The sequence below is a fragment of the Manis javanica genome, chromosome 1 (assembly GCF_040802235.1).
Source record: "Manis javanica isolate MJ-LG chromosome 1, MJ_LKY, whole genome shotgun sequence".
Taxonomy (NCBI): domain Eukaryota; kingdom Metazoa; phylum Chordata; class Mammalia; order Pholidota; family Manidae; genus Manis; species Manis javanica.
Window position 1 is genome coordinate 50,744,861 of NC_133156.1, and position 20,710 is coordinate 50,765,570.

At 45.5% G+C, this 20,710-nt stretch overlaps 1 long non-coding RNA gene across 12 annotated transcripts; it reads right to left on the minus strand.

Annotated features, from left to right (window-relative positions):
- Nucleotides 1-1,086: 1,086 nt before the first annotated feature.
- Nucleotides 1,087-16,129, minus strand: LOC140848449 (uncharacterized). 12 transcript variants are annotated; one of them, XR_012129361.1, is made up of 8 exons: nucleotides 15,663-16,129; nucleotides 14,759-14,797; nucleotides 14,038-14,062; nucleotides 13,460-13,629; nucleotides 10,061-10,136; nucleotides 9,509-9,598; nucleotides 5,119-5,233; nucleotides 1,087-1,297 (listed from the first exon to the last, which is right to left on the minus strand). It is a non-coding gene; the product is annotated as an uncharacterized lncRNA (long non-coding RNA). The 12 variants fall into 12 exon arrangements; XR_012129352.1 differs by having other exon boundaries at nucleotides 15,523-16,129; XR_012129362.1 differs by lacking the exon at nucleotides 14,038-14,062.
- Between the last annotated feature and the right edge of the window lie 4,581 nt (nucleotides 16,130-20,710).

The following is a 20,710-nucleotide window of genomic DNA, read 5'->3' on the forward strand; positions in this document are numbered from 1 at the left end:
ACCTTCTCCTGAGCATAGACCCGAAGGAAGTTGCCCAGACATCATGGAGACACATCACCAAGGCCTAGGCGGTGGCACAGGGCTGGACTTCTGGGGAGGGGGCAGCAGGCAGTCTAAGAAGATGTTGGAACCACAATGCTCTGAGATAACCCAGAGAAGACCAAATTTACCCCTGGAAGCCTTCCTAAAACCTGTCAGGGCATGCCAGAGGGAAACCAGAGCAGCTGGGCCTGCCCACCTTCCTCTGCCCAAGTCCCCCTTTTCTGAGCAGCACCTGGGGACTGATACTGACTTGGCCTGGTAGAAAGAGTGCACCGGATGGGGACTTCCAGGGCTTGAGCTGTCACAGTGAATCCATGTCCCCTGGGAGGTCAAAGGGACAGGCTCTGGAGTCAGACAGCCTGGGTTCAAATTTCTCCTCACTTTCTGAGGTTGTGTCCTTCTGCAATATACTTATCCTCCGTGTGCCTCAGTTGCCTCATCTGTTAAACGGAAATAATAATGGTTTTCATCAATGGGTCCTCATGAGGGTGAATTAAGATAATCATCTAAAATACTTGCAAAAAGTCTGGCAAGGATGGAGCAAAGACTCAATATATTAGCTGTTTATTTCCTCTACTTCCAGCACAAGTAGTGTTTTAAAGCAGAAGTTTTCTGGTATCAGGGCCTTTGGAAGCATCTGACTCTGCCTTGGAGTCGGATGCCTGGCTTTGATATCCAGCTCAGACTTTAGGGACGTAACCTTAGGCAAAAAGATCACAAACCCTTTAATCCTTAGTTTCTTTGTTCATAAAATGAGGCTGAGACTACACACAGGGTTGTGTCTGTATTCAGTGAACTTGCGTGTGTATGAGGACACCTAGCATGTTGCTGGACAAACAGAAAGTATCTGTCAGATGATACTTCTCTCTCCTCCTCCCTCCAAACACACACACACACCCCTGTTTTGATCTTGGGCTGAGGCTGACAAGCCCCAAGTCGATGATCAGTGACAATGTTGGCTTTATTAGCCCCCTCAGAGGTATTTGCATATTGGTAGAGCATCTGGAACGTGAAAATACTTCCTATTCCAAAAGAGTGAAATGGTAGGATTTTCAGACAACTTTATTTCATTACAAAAGAAAATGATACATATGTTTGAGAAAAAGCAAATTATTCAGATATGAATAGAAATAAATGTAATAGTCTCTTAAATCTCTTTTCTCTCTTCAAGCCTCCCTTGTGGAGAAGCAATGGTGACAGCTGGTGTGGATCACTCTGCATCTCTTGTCAAGTTCAGAGAACCACATATGTCCATCTATAGGGAAAAGGAAAGTGGTTTGTTTTTAAGAAAAATCAAAGTACACAAATCTTGCTATATATTTTTTTCAATGAATACGATCGTGGCTATCTCCCCAGATCAAAAGAAAAAGAAAAAGTTCATCCCTGTTCAATGCCACTTAATCCAGCAATGTGGATGTGGATGTACCATAGCTTATTCGGCCTCTTCCCTAATGATGTATATTTTGTAGGGCTTTTCTAGTTTCCTCTTCATGCCTCCTGGTTAAAGCCCCAAAAACAAAATTTCTGGTCAAAGTGAAAGTACAACTTGTCCCTTATTTGAGGAGTCAGAGATTTGTTGACTACAAAGCAACAATATTCTAGAAGGCCTGGAGATTTGGCAGGAGATCGGGGGATTCTGAAACCTTTGGCCAAATCCCGGGAGCCCAAGAGCTGTCACCACCTTGCAGCGGTTGTGCTGTGGGTGAGTCATATGCAGAAGACATCGGCTGCAGGAAGACCAGAGGATTCCAAAAGTGAGAGGTGTCTGGTGTCGGGGCAGTTGGGCGGCCTCTGAGGGCCAGTGCTTCGCTCAGGATCATCAATGTTACTAATGTCTCTGTCTGCTCTTCTCCTTGTTACCAATCAGTCAACATCCTGGCTAAGTGCCACCTTTGACCAAAAGACAGAAGCAATTCGTCTGTCTAGAATGCCTAAGGATGCTCTGTGGCCTCTTTTCTTATCTCTGTTGGCCAGGGAGCAAGCTTTGCTGATAACCTGTGAGTCCCACTATACTGAACTGGCAGAAATCTTAAGTGGCAAAAAGATTGGCCAGAGCACAGTGGAAAACTTGGTGTTTCTTAATCTATGAAAACCTGAGGGAGGAGAATTCTTGGGCAAGCTCTGAGCCATGGGGCTTGAGAAGAAATTTCTGGCTTCTAGTCATTCAAATAAAGAATTTGAATGGTGAGGATACAGAGACAGAGAGATTAGACATGGAACAGGGAGAGGAAACATAAATGAGAGCCAGGCTGTCTGAGTTACCAGAGTTAGAGCCAAACATCTGCTAGGTCGGCACAAGGACCATGTCAATGAGCAATTTGAATCTTATTTGACTAGTGGGCTAGAGAGACAGTACGGCCAGAGGATGATCCCCTGCTGATTTCAACTTCTGATCCCAAAGCGAGACAGCACACGGCAGTCGCCAGGGTAATCGACGTTTGTATATACATTCGAGTTCCCAGAGAGCCCTTCTCCCATGTGATCTCCTGGAATCCTTGTAATTTGCCTGTGAGGCCAGAAGCAGGAGACCCATTTTTGATATTAGGAAACTGAGGCTGAAAACCTTTCATAAAAGGAAGCAGAACTTGAAGGAGTCTGAAGGTGGATTGCCAAGGAGCCTCAAACCCAGGCCCTTCGCCTCCCAGTCCCAGCCCCCTGCCAAATGCACAGGGGCCAAAGCCCAGGACAACATGGACTCTGGTCTGATTAGGAGGATGAGCATCTCTGGCAGAGGCCAAGATGGAGGAAAGAATAGAGGCGTAGCTGCCCTATTATCACCAAATGATTTTTTTAAAAAAGGCTAAGTGTTCCAGTGTTGCATATCTGCCTGGCTCCCCAGTGCACAGTCCAAGGTGGGTACCCCTCTGAGGGGCCTCATGGCCCACAGCCTTTGCTGTCTCCCCAGCCTGGAAAGTGAAAGCACTATGATTCAGAACCAGGCAGCCCTAAGTTCTGATTCTGCCTCAGGTACTGGCTGCTAGGTGCCCTTGGGCACATCACCTCACCTCTCTGAGCCTCATAAAGAGCAGATAAAGGAGTATTGTGAAGGGGAAAAATACAGAACAGCATCTGTAGAGCACTTAGCTCAACACCTGGCAAGGGCTGGTCAATAAACAGCCATCTTCAGCCCTTCTGTTGCCCCTCTATTACATTTTTCAGCTGCCAGCACAGAGCAGAGGCTGTCAGATGTGAGCCTGCGTAACGATCCCCTTGACAACTGGCCAAAATGACAGAACTTCTGACTCAGAGGCCTGGGGAATGCCCAGGAATCTGGCCCCTGGTGGACACCCTAGAATCACATGGTGGTGAACAAGTTCTTTAGGCAGTGGCTGCAGTGGTCCAAGCGCTGTCCTGAGAAATGCCCTGGGCTCTGCATGGTCCTTGGTGGTTTGGGATAACTCCTGCATGATGTATGCCAACCCTCTCTTCCCCAGGAGAGTGGCAGGGCCTGGGGATCCTGGGGACGAGGCCGACCCAGCTGAGGCCCACTCACCCCAGGTGCACTGGACTCCTCCGCTGCCTGGAGGGCTAGGCACGGATACATCTAACCTCCCATAGAGCCTGGAAGGGTGCTGCCCCTATTTACTGCACAGAGATGGCAGCAGGGTGGAGGAGGAGGCCAAGCATCCTAACTCAACCAGCTCAGCTCCGCCTTGCAGCTGACCTGCAGTTTCCAAGGCGGCTGCTGCCCCCTTGAGGCCTGCCTGTGCTGCTTTTGCTCCTGAGCCCTGTCATTTGAAGCGGTAGGGGAGTCCCAGTTTGGGACAGACAGCACCAGGGGTTAAGGACAGTGAGAAGGCTGGGAATGGTTCTGTTTCTGCATGTGGCACCACTCTCCCCCAAGCAGCCAGAGCCCAGCCCGAGCCCACCCGGATGGCAATGGGTGCAAGTGAAAGGATCTGTGCCTTGGGGTGGTTCTGCCACTTCCTGATTTCCCTCTCTGTAAAATGGGAACACTGGTAGTAGCATCCACACTTGTTCTTTGAAAGAATGAGCTGATCACTTGACTAGGTGGAGATAATAATTATTATGGTTATGGCTAGCTTTTATTGAGCACTTATGAGCTAGGCACTGTGCTTTACATGTATCATCTCATTAAATCCTCTCTGAAAACAAACTTCTGAAGGAGGAGCAATTAGTATTCCCATTTTATAAATGAGAAAACTGGGGCTGAGAGAGAGTTGATGATTTGCCCAAAGTTACACATAGTAAGGGGTAGAGCCAGGTTTGCAGCCCAGGTCTGTGCTATCCTCATGTCCTTCACCTACCAGAACATGCTGCCTCCCAGCAAGTTGAAATTAGCTTCTGCCATCACCTCTCTCTCTCTCTGTCTCCTGTCTCTCTCCCACCCATCTCCTTCATCCTTTCTCCAGTCTCTGCTGCCTTGAACTTTTGCTCGCCACCTTCTCTGGGTCAACGGTCTAGTACTATTGCCTGGCACAGGGGGTGACATGCTTCTGCCCCGACTGCACAGTGGTGGCTGTGGCCCTCGGGGCACTGCTCTGGACCTGGAGGCTGCAGCAAGACTGACTAGGGCTAGAGCCCCAGATAGTCTTACCGTGCTCCTGACTCTAAGCGAGGCAGAAATAGGGCATTTCAAGTTTAAGACCAAAGGGACTCTTAGAAGATCATCTGCCACGTGGCAGGAATGGTGCATCTCAATCAGTAAGCACTTCCCATCTTCCATATTTCAGGCAACATCTTCTCACTAAAGCACTTAGAGTAATGCTGAGGTAGGTTATACTGGCCCCATTTTATAGGCGAGAAAACCAAGGCTTGAAGAAATGAAAACCTAGCTCTCAGATGGTGGAATCTGGGTCTGAGCCCCTGTTTGCCTGGCTTGCAAACCCCACTCCATTGTCTTGCCTCCTGGGTCATCCGTGGGAACCTGCCCACCTGCAGGAAGCCTGTGTCCTGTTGGGCGAGTAGTCCCTGTGCACAATGTTGAGGCGCCCTGTGTGGTTTAATACTTCCATCACCGGGATGTTGGAGAGAGACAATGCATATGCAGCCCCTAACACAGAAATCCTCTGTTGAATGGCAGGGCCCATGTAGAGGTGGTTTGAACTAAATTACCAGTTTACAAAGTAGAAGGCTGCTCCTGCCCCACCAGCAAGTTGGGGACACATTTATCACCATCAGAGATCCAGGTCCCAGCAAAAGGCATGCTTCGGAGCACCAGCCTGTGCACCTGGAAGTAAGGAGCTCTATTATTTTCTATAATAGCCTTGGATAGCTACAGATTTGAGTCTATTGATGGAAAATTACTGGTTTGTTCTCAAAACTAGAGTTCAGTGCTTTACTCGGGAAGATGGCATTCAGAAAAGCCAGTTGTTCTCTAAAAAAAAACATCAGACAACTTTTTCAATTCTAGACAACCAGGCCCTTCCTCTAGCATTCCAGCACCTTAAATTACAGAAAGGTTCAAGATGGAAGACACGGTAGAGAACTCAAGCTCAACCTTCTGACAGGTAAGAAATTAAAGATCAAGGGAGAGAAAGGGAGTCCCAGGTAACACAGGGAGTCATAAATCCACTCAAAGGATCAAGCTGACTGTCACTGCATCATATTTTCTATTTCCAACAGCACTTCCACACACACACGCCCACTTAGTGAGCCCTGGAGGTAGATAACAGGGTCTCCGTTCCCCAGCTGAGGATGTCAAAGCTCATGGTGTTGGAGGGATCTACGTGATCACATGGCCTTGACCCCAGTCACTGTGGCCAACTCAGAACTTCTCTTCATGACTGTAGGAAACATCAGAGTGATCCTGAAGGGAAGAACACAGGCTTGGGATCCTGGGCCTGGAAGGTCAGCCTGCAGATATGGAGGGGAAGGTATGAGGGTCCGAGTAACTGTCGTGTGGGGGTACAGAGTGGTCGCTCAGATGCCCTGAGTCATGAATATGGACCTGCCACTCCCAAGGGCCATCGACCCGCCCAGGTCCATATCAAGGATCAGAGGCATCAGACAAGTGGCCCCTGTCCTCAAGAAGCTGATGGCTTACCTGAAGCGACAGAGGCCCCTCCCATGACCCAAGAGGAGATAGTGTTATTCAGCAATGAGAAGCAACAAATGACAGGATGACTCTGGAAAACATGTGAGGTGGAAGAAGCCAGACACAAGAGTGCCTGCAGCGTGATGCTGCTATGTGAGGCTCTGGGAAAGACTGATCTACAGAGACAGGAGGCAGTGTGGTGGCCCCTGGTAGAGGAGGGCAGGCTGACTGGGATGAGGCTCAGAGGAAACCTCTGAGGTAATGGAAATGTTCTATATCTTGATCACAGTAGTGGTTACACGAGGGTATAAATTCTTGTATAAATTTGTCAGCAGTCATGGAAATGTGCATGTCAAAGGGGTGTGTTTGTTGTACAAAATTTATAATTCGATTAAGTTGATTTTTTTTAAACTTGCAGTCCTTGCTGTCATGGAGCTTACACTGAAAGTGGAGAATACAGATATTAATCAAGTTATCATGTGAATAAATGCAGAATAATTATAACTGGAGTAAGAGTGATGAAAGATGTTTTAAGGAGTATGAGAGTGTAATAAGGCCAGGGTGGATCCAGGTAGACCAGGAAATCCTTCCCTCCGGAGGCGGCACTGGTCTGAGCTTAGAGGGTAAGTGACCATGTGGGAGGGGAGTTGACTTGGGCAGAGGGAACAGCATGTGTTAAGGTCCTGTGGTTAAAGGGAATCTGATGAGAACCACTAGAGAAGAACAAAGAGGCTGGAGCAGAATGCTGAGGAGAAGGTGGTAGGAGAGAGGTTTCAGGAAGTGAGAGGGGGTCAGCCCACATAGGGACACCTTGGCCTGGAGAAGAGTTGGCACTTTTCCTGAGGGAAACTGAAGTCCACTGAAGTGTTTTAAGTGATGGTGGGAGGCAATGCAACCAGCCCAGTTCGTGGGTTAAGGCCATGGGGTTAGTACTTACCTTTTCCTCTTCTGGCTGTTAAGGTTCTTAAGATTAGAACCAAGTCTTAACAACCTGTGTAGCCCCCACAGAAACATCAGCAGTACTGAATATAACAGTTCAGAATGAAGGAAGGAATGGATGGACAGATGTTCTCAGCACCCAGATACCTGCTTTTCCAAAGTCATTTGACTAAGTGAGAAGTTTAGAATGTCTTCTCCCTAAACTGAAGACACGATACAGAGGATGGAGAGCTGCATCTTCATATTGTCCATCGTGGACAGTACTGTCAGGGACACATTGGAGCTGCCTCTCCCTTGCCAGGACCCCTGTTACAAGTCCCTCAGCAGGTCAGTAAAGGCCCTCTGGGCAGCACCCCACCTGTGCGGTAGCCTCGCTGCCCTAGATCTCTGCGCATTTGCTACCCAGATGCTGCAGTCCACCAGCCAATCATGGGCACATCCTCTACTCTTGTGTCTCTGCTGGGAACTGCCTTCCTCTCTCAGATCCATGGGGAGACTGCTCACAGCGTCCCTGGAGACCCAGCTCAGTACCTGTGTCTCTGGGTAGACTTTCCTGCCCACCTCCCCCATTAGCCAGCACATTGTGCCTACCACCAGGACTGCATTTGTCACCTGATATGTTTACCTTATTTTTTCCTCATCCCAGCACCGTCCACCAGTGTTCTTATCTGCACTCCTTGTGGCAAGCACAGGGCATGGCCCAGAGTGGGGTGGACAAAATAGAAGAGAATGAGACAGGTTGAGCTTTAGTTGGGTCACATAGATCCCTCAAAAAGACAGTTGACGAGAGGGCCAGGCAGAAACTGTCCATATTAAGCCTCTCTCAAGGAGCTAAGCACTTGGCAGTAACCTGGAGGTCCCTAAGCGGACTTTTCCCTCTGCTTTGATTTTTCCTGTTCCCCTTCCTGAGTCCAGCTTCCTCGGATGTCCTTTGAAAACAGATTCCTTTTTCCATTGACGTTTTCACGAAAGTTTAGATTTTCTTTCTGGCAAGATCACAGAGTGAGGTTTAGAAGAAATTGAAGTTAAACTTGGGAAATGCAGCAGCTGGTCGGGGCCAGACCCTTGGCAAGATTAGATAAACATGGGCTCAGATCCCACCCAGCTCTGCCCACCCCCACTCCCCATCCCCACCCTGGAGAGCCTGACTGCTAACCAGCAGGCCTGCACAAAAAGCCGAATGGTGACAATGGTGATTCATGCTGAGGATGGACTATTGGCAAAGCCCCTGGCCCAGCCCTTCATGTGCAGGCCTCATTTAATTCTCACAAGGACCCCATGAGGTAGGTTACATTTGCAGAAGAAGAAACTGAGGCTCAGACGTGACATGGTTAAGAAATGGAGATGAGTTTCTTCTCAGATGAGGGCGCTTTGAAGCTGGAGCTCCAGGCCCCTCTGCATATTGTTAGTATTTTGATTATTAATCTTAATAGCCTGAACCTCTAGGATAAGACCTGTGTCTTGTATCAGGAAGGGTCTTATCTCCGCCGTTGGACTATGAGTACTTTGATTTGCATCTCCCTCATCTCTGTATCCTGCAGCCTAGTGACTTGCACATTTTAGGGGCCCGTGAAATAGCAAATGATTACCACGAACAAGCTAGAAAGCCTGAAGTTTGAACTTTTTTAGCAGTGTAATCTCTTTCCCTCTCTGCCCATTAAAAAAAAAAGTATCTTAAATATGAATGCTCCATTATAAATGGGAACATATCAAATGCAGAAAATTCATAAAAAATAAAGATAAGGAGAAAAAATAATTTATGATGTTACCACCCGAAGGTATCATGGTGTCTTATTTCTTTCCAATCTCCCTGAGAAGAGATTTCTGTTACTGTTTTTTTATGTAAGAGATTCTTTATAAATGTTTATGTTTTACAACAGTATATTTGCACATTGGAAATGGGAGACAAAACTGAAAAATAATATAAGTTACTCAAAATATCACAACAAAGAAATAATTATTGTTAACATCTTTGGCATAAATATCACAACCAAGAGATGGTTATTGTTAACATCTTTAGCAATATTTTGACTTGACTTCTCTGCATTCCATTCTGAGAAACCCTGGTTGCAGAACAGCTGCCCCCACTGGGCCCAGACTGAGGTTCAGATCAGCCAGGGAACTTCTCTGCAATCCGTGAAACCAGACTACATACGTAAGGCAGAGGTGTTTGTTCCATTATATTAATCTAACACTGAATGTGAAAAGTATAGGATTTTTAATTTATTCTTAATGACTACATGATACTCCAGTGCATGACTCAGCTGAACATCATTTCACCAGTTCCAAGTTGTTGGCCGTGGAAGTGGTTTACAGTCAGTCATATATATAAGCACCCATGAAACAAACATCTCTGCTGTTGCCTCTGTGAATGGGCTCCCCGGTCACTGAGTCAGGGTTGGAGGTAACTGGGGCAGCCATGTGGACTCTTGGGTTCCAAAGGCTAATTTTACCCAACTCCGCTGTTGTGCTTTTCAGGGTAAGCCTGAGCCACCCGGGGGCCCGAGAGAGCTGATGGATCTGACTCACCTGGGGGGGCAGGTTTCTGAGAAGGAAGTGACTTTGTGGGCTCCCCTATGAGCCTCCTGCAACTTTTCTGAAGTGAGGACTTCTGATCTCCTTTGTGGACAAAGAAACAGGGATACAGAGGACAAAAGGTAGAAAAGGAAATTTTTAAAACTTAAATTTTATTTGTATATAAAACTTAAATTAAAATTTAAAACATTCCAACACTCATATGAAGCAAAGGAAGAAAATAAAAAGTAATCTCTCTCTCTCTCACCCACATTCCCCATTCTCTCTCCAGAGGCAACTATTGTCCATACTTTCTTATGTGTCTTCCAAGAGCTGTCTACGTTCACACAATTATCTGTTTTTCCACCTGCATGTTCACTAGTCCAGCTGTGTTTTTTCCGTCTGTCTCTATAACCAGCTACTCACCCATTCATCCATCCATATCAAAATCAGGAGTCTTTAAATGAATGGTTACCACAAATAAAGCACTTCAGAAGACATTGTAGGAATAGGACCCTGGGTCCCCAGCCCAGCCACCAATCTGCTTTGTAACTTTAGCCAAGATACCTTGCTTCTCTCTGTCTCAGTTTCTTCATATGCAAAATGAGGCTCATAATACCTCCCAAGGGAGCTGCAAATGTGTCTGGAAAAGTGGAGGCACAGGGGTCAATGGGAAGGGCAATGGACAGTCTTGCTCTCTCAACACCTGCTGTGAGGAAGGACATCAGTGAGGTTTTCTGCCTGACCCAAGGGAGCAGAAGAGAAGAACAGGGGAGCCAGGTGGCTGAGGGGAATCTACCCTCTGGCATGGGTCAGTCACACTGTCACCCCCACAGCCCGGCACAAGGGGACAAAGTGATCTTTCATAAACATTATCTCACCTGTTTTGTGGGAGATAAGGTGTTTGCTAAACTTTGTCGTAAAAGCAGGGCCTTTTGCGTGACCACTGCCAGAACAGCTGCCTGCTCAGACTGGCTTCAGGGGCCTCCAGCTTGGCTAGCCCAAAATACAGGAACCAGCAAGTGGCACTGGGTCTATTTAGTGTAAATAGAGGTAAATGCTCTCAGGGTAAAGGACAAAGAGGTCACAGCTGGGATAGGGATGGTGGCCTCCTCATGCGCCAGCCAGTGTCTGTGAACACCTTGACAGTTCGGGGTTCAGCCTCCCGACATAGTATAGCTCACTCTAGGGGTGCTCTCTGCTACTGGGGTTTGTATCAGGGCCTCCATGTAACACAACTCAGTAAGGAGCCATTTACAGCAAACACCTTGTGAAGGGCACTCCCTGGAGCTGTGCCGTGGAGCAGCCTGGCATGTGCGTGGGGAAGGTTGCTCCCTTTCCCTGCGAAGCAGACCCTCTAGGATCCTGAGAAATCTGAACTGGCTGCCAGCCTTTCTATCCCCAACCATTTACACTCCTGTCCAAAGCAGCAAGGTTCCTCACAGTATAATGGGCAGGAAACTTGAAGCTTTCCTTATGAGGGCAAGGCCTCCGTCCAGTTCCCACACCTCTGTGCTAAGGACAGCAGGGGTACAAGAAGCCCTAACTGAACCAGTGCTTTCTGGACCTTCCGAAGGGAGTGGAAACACTACAAATGTTGAGATCAGAGCCCAACAAGGAATGTCTTTTGTAGTTCTCAAGGCCTCCTAGACATGGACAGTGGACCAGGCCACATCCTGTTTTCTTTTCAATTCAGGTTCCTAGTTTATTTTTTTTTAATGAGGAAATGTTAACACTGCTTTGCAAAATAATGTGATAGAATTGAAACACTTCCATTTAACAGATGAGCTCACATGCTGTTACGTGTATAGCTCATGTAGAGAGGATATCACAAGTCTGAATTGGAAGGCCTCCATGAATATTAAGCCTAGGCCAAATTTCCCTCCTGCTGTGCACTGTTGTCCAAACATGAAGACTCTAACTCAGCAAGTAGTGATGTCCCTACCACTGGAGGCATGCAAGCAGAGTGACTGCTACTGAAAGGAATTACTGCTTGGGCCTGGGGATTTGGGGAACATGAACTGCCGGACCTTCACAGCACCAAAGGCATGTTTGGTTCCAAATCTGGGCAGAGAGAGTTTGGTTTCAAATCTGGGCAGAGAGAGGCCCTTCCTGCTGGCCCCACTTCGAAAGAACAGGGAGAGAGTGTGGAAAGCACCCCAGCCTGGACAGCATCTCTGGGACAAAATGATGTTTGACTAAATTATACTTCAGATTGGCCAATGAGCCTCAGTTTCCCCATTTGTAGAATGGGAGTGATAATTCCTGACTTGGGAGGCTGTGGTGAAAATTACATGAGATAATATGTGTGGGTCCCAACTCAGTGCCAGGCATACAGTTGGCACTCACATATGTGGCATGAGAGGTATAAGGCACCCTTTGTATAACTGGGGGCTTGAAGGGGGAGCAGCTGTTTTCATCCTCACCACTCCTGAGTGTAATTCCCAGGGTCTCCTGAGCAAGGAAAACTGAAATGCTGTCAAAAAACAGATACAGGATAGAGCTCTCTCTTGCTTTCTCTTCCCCCTCCACATCTACATCTCTAGAATCAGCACCCAACAGCTCCTTCCTCTCTGAATGCAAATGCCTGGCCTACCTGCAGTGTTAGAGGTACAGGCTTGGGATGTGGGGACAAACATGGGTGAGTGACCTGCCTCGGGACTTAGTATAGCTTCTTGGCATGTCATTGTCTATAGGCCTTACTAACTGACCAATAGATGAAACAGGTAGACAGACAGATACTATCTTTATAATAATAGCTATCATCTGTGCAGCTCTTACTATTTGCCACTTACTTGCTATGTGACCTTGAGCTAGTTACTTAACCTCTCTGAGCCTCAGACTCCTGTAAGTCACAGAAAATACTGATATCTAAATTCATAGGATGATCGTGAGAATAAAATCAACTCGTACATTAAAAGAAAAACCAGAACAGTGCTGGATACATAGTAAGTTCTCAATATAAAATTAATTATTATTATGTCAGGCACTGTGTTACAAATGTTTTCCATGTGTAATGCTCCAAAATTATAACCTTTGAGATACCTACTATTCTAATTCTCACATGACAGGTGAAGAAACTGACAAGTGAAATAAATGCTGCTCTAGACCACTTGGTCAGCAATTGGCACATCCAGGGTTCAAACTCCAAAACCCATGCTCTTAATCTTCACATGCTTCTCGATGCACAAACAGGAGACTGCCACCTGACACTTCACCGCCCCCTCTTCTTCAGTTAAAAAATGAACCTCCATCACCAAATGGTGCCAACAAGTGCAGTGGTGCAAAACTAAACCCCAGGGGTACCGCCCTCCACGAGCAGATGGCGCTGACCCTTGGCCACCACAAAATCCCATGAAGAGAGAGCTGCATGAGTTTGAAGAGAGTCCTTAGAGGTGTCCTTCTGGGCACCTGCTGCCCTCCACCTTGATTTTGCAACTGAGAAAACGGGGTCTATACTTGGGAGCAGACTTGGCCTTCGTTGCTTCAGGATAGGGGCATGGCCCTGGTCCTCCTGCCCAGGAGCCCCTCTTTCTCCTGACCACATGCTGGCCGGATGCTGCCCCGGCCTCTCACCTGTAAGGCTGCCCACGCTCTTCCCCTCTGGGTTCTGTTCATCCTTAATCCTCTTTCTGATGAGTTCACTGTCCTGAAGGCCACCAAGTTTCTCATCAGCCCACTCACTGATCCTTGACTATTTGAAAATTCTGTTGATTCCAGAAGTCCCGTTGCTGTCCCCACCGGCTCTGAGCCCATCAGCATTTGGCCTCTGCATTCTGTGCTTCCTAATTCTATTTCTGGGGCTTAATTATGATTACACAGCTTCATTATGTAGTGTTCATTTTAAGTAATGGTCCTAATTAAGAGTGAATTTTAATTAAGTTTGCTTAACTCAGAGACTGCCTGTGATTGCCAAAGATTTGCAGCATGAGAAGGGGAAAGCCGGCCAGTGCACAAAAGCCTTACCTTCAGGCTGCTGAGCCATCTTGGCCAGAAGGGTCGTTTGATTTTCCGGCCTCAGGAGCACATCTCCTCGCCAGGCTGCAGTGGTTCTGAACTGTGTCTCACCTTCCCTCCCACCCAGCAGCAAACCGGAGCCTCGGCCCGCGGCCATAAGAAAGCAGAACACAGCTAACCTGGAAGGAAGAGAAACTGCACTTCCTGAGGGCTGGCCCGGGGTCGGCCTCTTTGCTCTTGTACCTTTTGGGTGACTGTCAACCCCGATGCCCACCCTGTCTTAGGAAATGAAGCTCATCCACTTTCCTCTAACTGCTCATAATACGCACTTTACAGATGAGAAAACTGAAGCTCCAGGAAGCTAAAGGGCACTGAGGGCAGAGAGGAGCCTGGAAACCACAGCTGTGAGTTGGGAAGAAACCAGAACCCTTTAATTTCCTGCTGGGCCACGTAAACTAGCACATCCCAAACTTAAGGGGGTCATACACCATGCAGGGGAGTTTTGCCACATCCATGAACAATCATTTACTTAACAGTTAAAAAAAAATCTTGGCTCATTTGTCTTGAAATGAAACTTTATATCCTACCTTTAACACTGCCATCAGTTAAAGGCTATCATAAAAACAAAATAAGGAAAAATTAAACAATGTTATTAAATCTGAACCAGAAACTGTAATCTTTTAAAGACCCACAACCCAGGTCTGTTCTGTCTTGAAAAACGTCAAAGATACAGAGCATCAAACTGAGACTTCGTCCTTTATATAATCAGAATGACGGAAAGACAATTATTATGTCACTATGCGATTCCATGTTATTTAAAGTCCTGTCCAAGTGCCACCTAAAATCAGCTCCCATTTGTGCAACACTTTGGGAGACACCGATCCAAGCCGATTCAGCACAAGGTTCCAGGCTTTGCCTCTGAGTAATATTGACTCTCAGCTGCTTCATGGATGATAAAATTTTGGACAGACTTCTAGCTCTCTTACCCACCAGCCACAGCCCAAGGATGAAATATGGACATTCCTTCTGTGTTTCAAATGCAAACACTGTGAAATCAATATGCTGTCTTAGGCTGACCGGTGGGGTCAGTCCAGCTGCAGAGGACAGGCCTGACTGCCCCTGCCTTGAATGTCACCACCACACCCACCTTTTTTGTGATACTGAAGTTGCCACCCTATAAAATCACCCACTGAGAAGCTAAGTTCTAAAAACATTTTGATTTTTCTAGAAGGAAATGGAAAGTGAAAAACAAGATTCAATGACCTTGAAAACAAAAGGAGTAATTTGACTTACAAATGTCATACTTACAAATTCGGTTTGAAAACAGCCATTTAAGTGATTCCCGGGCTAAGTTAAAAAGGAAAAAATAGGAAATCATTTATGAATCCCCTTACATCCTCCCCCTCTGACTGAGTGAATCTTCTGTAGACTTAAAAGAGATAAATAAATGGGCTTGAGACACGATTAAATAAGCACTCTATGGTTGCAATAAGCCAAGTCAAAAAACTTTTTCATTACAAGTTGGGGATTTTGAAGACCCATTTGTTTAACTTAACCAATCTACTGACTGAGAAACCACCACGTCTGAGGTCTTCTTCCAAATGGAACTGGAGCACAGACTGCTCTTTTCCGAGGGATTTGGAGTGAAGTTACAACGAATCCCTTTAGTAAAGCCAAAGACTCTTAGACGTACTTGCCCAATGCCCAATATATTCCTACTTCCTATTCCTAGGAAATTTTACCAGAAAAGAAAAAAAGGCAGTCTTCATTGAAATGGAAAAACATTATGGAAATTAACTTATGCCAGACAATCAAACAGACATAATTATCCCATTAAAACTGCTACTAATGTATGCTTTCTTTGTATTTTTATTCCTGGCATTCAAATGGTTTTGTGACCACTGTTGATGGTTACTTAAGGCCCATGTAGACAGCATATTTTCTCTTGCTATGAGTAGCTGCAGCTGGAACCAGACTGCCAGGAATTGAATTCTTCCTCTGCAAGCTTCCAGCTGTGGAACTTTGGGCCTTAGTTTCCCCAACTGTAAAATGGGGAGAAGAGAAGCACCTACCTCATAGAATTGTTGTAAGGATTAAATGAGAGTGCTTCGCATAATGCATGGCACACAGTCAGTGCTCAGTAGATGGCCAGTGGTTAATAATAACTGGCTCAGGCTTGTGTCATGGTTTACCTCAGCAGCTACTGACTTGCCTGTTGGGAGAAGAAGCTCCTACACTCAGAAGTGTTCAGAAGACCTGCAGAAAGGTGGTGGGAAAGACTCAACTCCTCTGGGAGTCTCTGAGGTGCTTCTCTGTCCTCATTCTAGTTTTCTGCTCACCACATGGGCCAAAGAGCTCTGGCCAGAGCTAAAGCAGCTGTGGATCACTTTCCTGAAGACGTGACTGGCAGGATGGGGCCACATGCAGCCCATGAAAGAGGCGTGTGATCCAACCAGCTCCCTCTTGGAAATCCATTTTGATTGTGGATCCAGAGAAAATCCTTCCATGCCCATGCTCAAACCTGCACACACGTATGCATTTCTTTTTGCCCGTATATATCCCCTGTGCAGCTAGGCAAAGTCCAGTCCGTGTGGGTGATATCTTGCACGAGTAGGTCTCCAGCCCTATGATAAAATGCACTCTTTCTCCCTGAGTGAAGCTTAATGTGCCTCGGCCTGGGGATTTATACCAAGCAATAAAATCCACAGAATAGAGAAATGCAAATAGATTGTAGAATATAATATTATCATTGTCAACATAAAAGACTTTTATTTACTGCCCCCCAAAAGAAAATACACCATAGTGTCATTTGTTTCAGGGAATGCAAAAAAGGTTTCAACAACTAACAGGGCATGTTTCTGAGCAAAATATGCCCTGTATATGATGTCGGAACACATATTGTCAGTGGCCACTTGTGTTTCTGTGTTCTTGCAAACAAAGCCGTGGAGCTGAGTTAGAGAAGGTCACTTCCAGCCTGCCTCTCTGAGCGACAGGCCACCTACCTCTGTCCACAAACAAACCAAACAACCAACGTGGATGTATTCAGAGGGAGAGGCCCTTTAAAGCAGGTCATACCCAATTAGCACATCCCAGGATGAGCTGTCTGAGCTGTCGCTGACTTGGCTTCCTGAGGAATTAAAGGGAGATGTGGGAGAGGTTGGGTAAATAGCTGGTGCATGTTGCTTTGGGCAAAGGGAGGTTGTAAACAGGAGATGCAGCAGACCAAAGACAGGATGCATCCCTACTACACACCCCTCACCCCTAAATGCTCAAGGTCACCATCAACCTCTTTGTTGCACAGGATACTGACATCTAATTAAATCAATTATTTCCATGGTTATGGTTGAATAATAAATTTGTTATTCTATTAAGGGATTTGGGTGTCATATCAGGCCTGGTCACAATGATAGTTCCGTTTCTGACTGAGAGGAAAGGATCTGAATTTATAAGGTTTAAACAGTAATAATTACCTGAATGACATCTTGCATTAAAAAAAATGTTCTAATGGATTCTCCCAATAATAACCCAAAGAAATATGCAGGTATTATTATAGCCACTTCAGAGATGAGACAACAAAGAGAAGTGAAGTGCATTCATTCTCCGTGGTCTCCTAGCTTGTAAAGAGAATTGAGATACTAATTCAGGTCTGTTTGACAGGAGCCTTGATCCTGAACTCTACCCTGACCTGCCTGCCCACCAATTAGGAAATCCCTTTGTGGTCTCTGCTGGGTGCCCAGACATGGGGAGATCACTCACTCTTCACAGATCAGGTACACGTTATGGTTCCAACTCACAGAGGAGGAAACTCATGCTCAAGAGAGGAAAAGCATTTGCCCAAGTCACACAGATAGTATGTAGTGACTGGGACTTGGACCCCAAGCCCTGATTCCAAATCATGTGGGGTATAAAATAAAAGTTTAAATATGTTGTAGTTTCCAGATCAACACCCCATATCAGTCTTACATGTTGGGTGAGTTTTATGAGTTTCAGCAACACTTTCAGGATCCTCATTTCACATCCAAAAATTCCTATTTTTTTACTTACAGCTATTTGCACAGGGAACATCCCCCATGTTTAAGAAGATGGTTCAGAAAGGAGCTCTTGGCAGTCCACAGGGCTTTTGCATCCACAGTGGGATGGGAAGGGTTCATGACCATTGATTAAAGAAGGAAAAGGGGAAATTCCACTCCAGAGAGGAAGCAGGTCTCCCTGCTCCCAGAGGTCAAATGCCATGATCCCCTAACTCCATCCTGTTCCATCCATCACAGATCCCCTCTTTAGTTTCCCCTGTGTGTCCCAAAGTCATGATAGGACCCAAAGCATGGTGAGCTCTGCCAGTTTGCTTTCACTGGGCCCCATCATTAGAGGGAGGCCACAGTGGGAGAGGATGCATTTATTCAAGCAACAAATATTGATGACCAGTTAAACTGTGAGCACCGTGTTATAGGCTGGGGATTCAGTGAAGAGTAACACAGACACATTCCCTGATATCTGGGGCTTAGATCATAGTCATAAAACAGATGAGAATCAGGTGAACAGATAAACCAGACCAGCTATTAGATCATGCTAAGTGTCAAGAAGACAGTAAAGCAGATGTGATCTTGGGTGGTAGGGGACAAGTAATATTAGATGAGAAGACTCCCCTGAGGGAGTAACACTGTGCTGAGACCTGATGCTGGGAAGGAGCAGCCCTAGGAAGACTGGACATTCTGGGCGGCTGTGGAGAGCTCTGTTTTGGGCAGTCACTACATCAGAGTTTCCATGATGACATGAAGGTCACAAGGAACCCCAGACTCTAATTTCAATCAACAATGAATCACAATCACTCAAGCACCACATCCCATACCCCACACCCCTACCACACCCACCACATGCATGATGGCAGTTTATTTGACCAACAGAGAAAAGATTTTTCCAAAATACACTGGGTGAAAAGCCTTCCTGGGGGGGTGAGAGTTTCTCCCTGAACCAGTGATCATCTCGTGATTTCAGAACTTCTCACAGGATAGCACCTGTTGTAAGGGCTTTGCCCCTGGAGCTGATTTCAACAAAGTCTATACCTGTCTTTTGAGAATTCTGCTGATAAAGGAAATGGAGGCAGGAGGCTTTATTATTAATAGAGGCTAGCTGGTATTTGTAAGGGGAAAGGGAACTGGCATGAATTGAACACCTCTGTGTGCCAGCTTCGAGCGGGATACTTCACCTATATTGTCTCCTTCAGTCAAAGAGGAAAGTATTAAAGGCCCCATTTTTTTTTTGAGAGGGCATCTCTCATATTTATTGATCAAATGGTTGTTAACAACAATAAAATTCAGTATAGGGGGGTCAATGTTCAATGTACAATCATTAATCCATCTCAAGTCTAATTCTCATCAGTCTCCAATCTTCTGAAGCATAACGAACAAGTCCTTACTTGGTGAACGAATTCTTACATAGTGAATAAATTCTTACATGGTGAACAGTACAAGGGCATTCATCACAGAAACTTTCGGTTTTGATCACGCATTATGACCTATAAACAATCAGGTCAAATATGAATATTCGTTTGATTTTTGTACTTGATTTATATGTTGATCCCACATTTCTCCCTTTATTATTATTATTATTTTTATTTTTAATAGAATGCTGAAGTGGTAGGTAGATGCAAGATAAAGGTAGAAAACATAGTTTAGTGCTGTAAGAGAGCAAATGTAGATGATCAGATGATCAGGTGTGTGCCTATGGACTAAGTATTAATCCAGGCTAGACAAGGGCAGCAAAACATCCATGGATGCAGAAGATTTCTCTCAAAGCAGGGGGAGTGAGGTTCTGAGCCTCAGCTCTGTTGATCCCCAAATTCTCACCTGATGGCCCCCCTGCGACTGTGCCTGTCTTAGGTTGTTCCTCCCTTGAGGAATCTTACCCGTCTCTGGCTAACCAGTCATCTTCCGGTAAAGGCCCCATTTTTATAGCCATAGATATTGAGTCTCTGGAAGGCAAAGCAACTTCCTTAAGTTCACATGGCAAGAAATGGCAGAACCAGAACTAATCATGTCACTAATTATATTGCATTCATGACATTAATCAAAGGCACTGATCATTTACTCCATTCCAGGCTCCTTGTTAGATAACTCAGGGTCACGTATGATTTCAGCAAATTGTTACCACGTATTATTATTGCTCCCATCTGGCCGATGAGAAGACTGGGGAGTTGAAGTAGGTTGCCTGGGGTCATTCAGCTCTTAAGTGCTGAAGCTGGGATACAAGCCCAGATATGTCTGATACACTCTCCCACTTTTTTTATAAGAAAGAGAAACTGAGGTAAAGAGAGGGAAAGATGGAAATATTCCATATTAAAAGAAACCAAAGTTATATGATTGAATATAAGGCCTGATTCTAGACTCGAAGCTGTACTAAAGGGCAAGTACTATAAAAGGTATTTTGTGTTCAACTGACAAAATTAGAATGTGGATAGTAGACTAGATAAAAGTGTTCCATCAATCTTGAATTTACACTGTTGATGAAGAATATCTTCACCCTTAGGGAACATACAAAATATTGAGAAGTAAAAGGCTACAATATATGCAACTTCTCCATATGGTTAAAAAAGACATTGTGTGAGTGCTTGTGAGTGTGTGTGTGCGCATATATAGAGAGAAAAAGCAAATGAGGCAAAAAGTAACAATAGATGGGGTATATTTACTTTTCTGTGAGTTTGAAATGATTTGCAAAAGAAGTTAAAATGAGAGTGGGAAAGAGAAAGAGAGTTGCCAGATGTCACGTAAATGAGCTCATGGGTATTTCCTGAGTCCTACTCCAAAGATGGTTCCACCCCTTTCTGAGTCCTGATTCTTCCTCTGTGTCTGAAATTTCACCATAATTAATTCATTCCTTCAGATTTACATGTCCAGTTTTTAAATGCATATACCTTTGAGAGTTATTGTCATTCAGATATTAAGGAGACTGAGTTTACAATGTTAATACTCACCACCATTTACTGAATGTTATATGCCAAGCAGGGTCATGCACTTTCTCTAAACTGTCTCACCTAATCCACCTAATACTCCCAAATGCCATAAAAGGTACATACTCTTACTATCCTCATGTTAGAGACCTGGAAACCTGGGCACAGAGAGTGCTGGAACTGGCCCCAAGTTCCTCAGCAAATAAGCAACAAAGCCCAGGTTTGAGCTGAGACATGTTTGAGTCCAAAGCCCAAACTCTTCACTTCTATAAAAGTTCGATACATCAAACAAGTCATATTTCAAACAAATTTGCTCT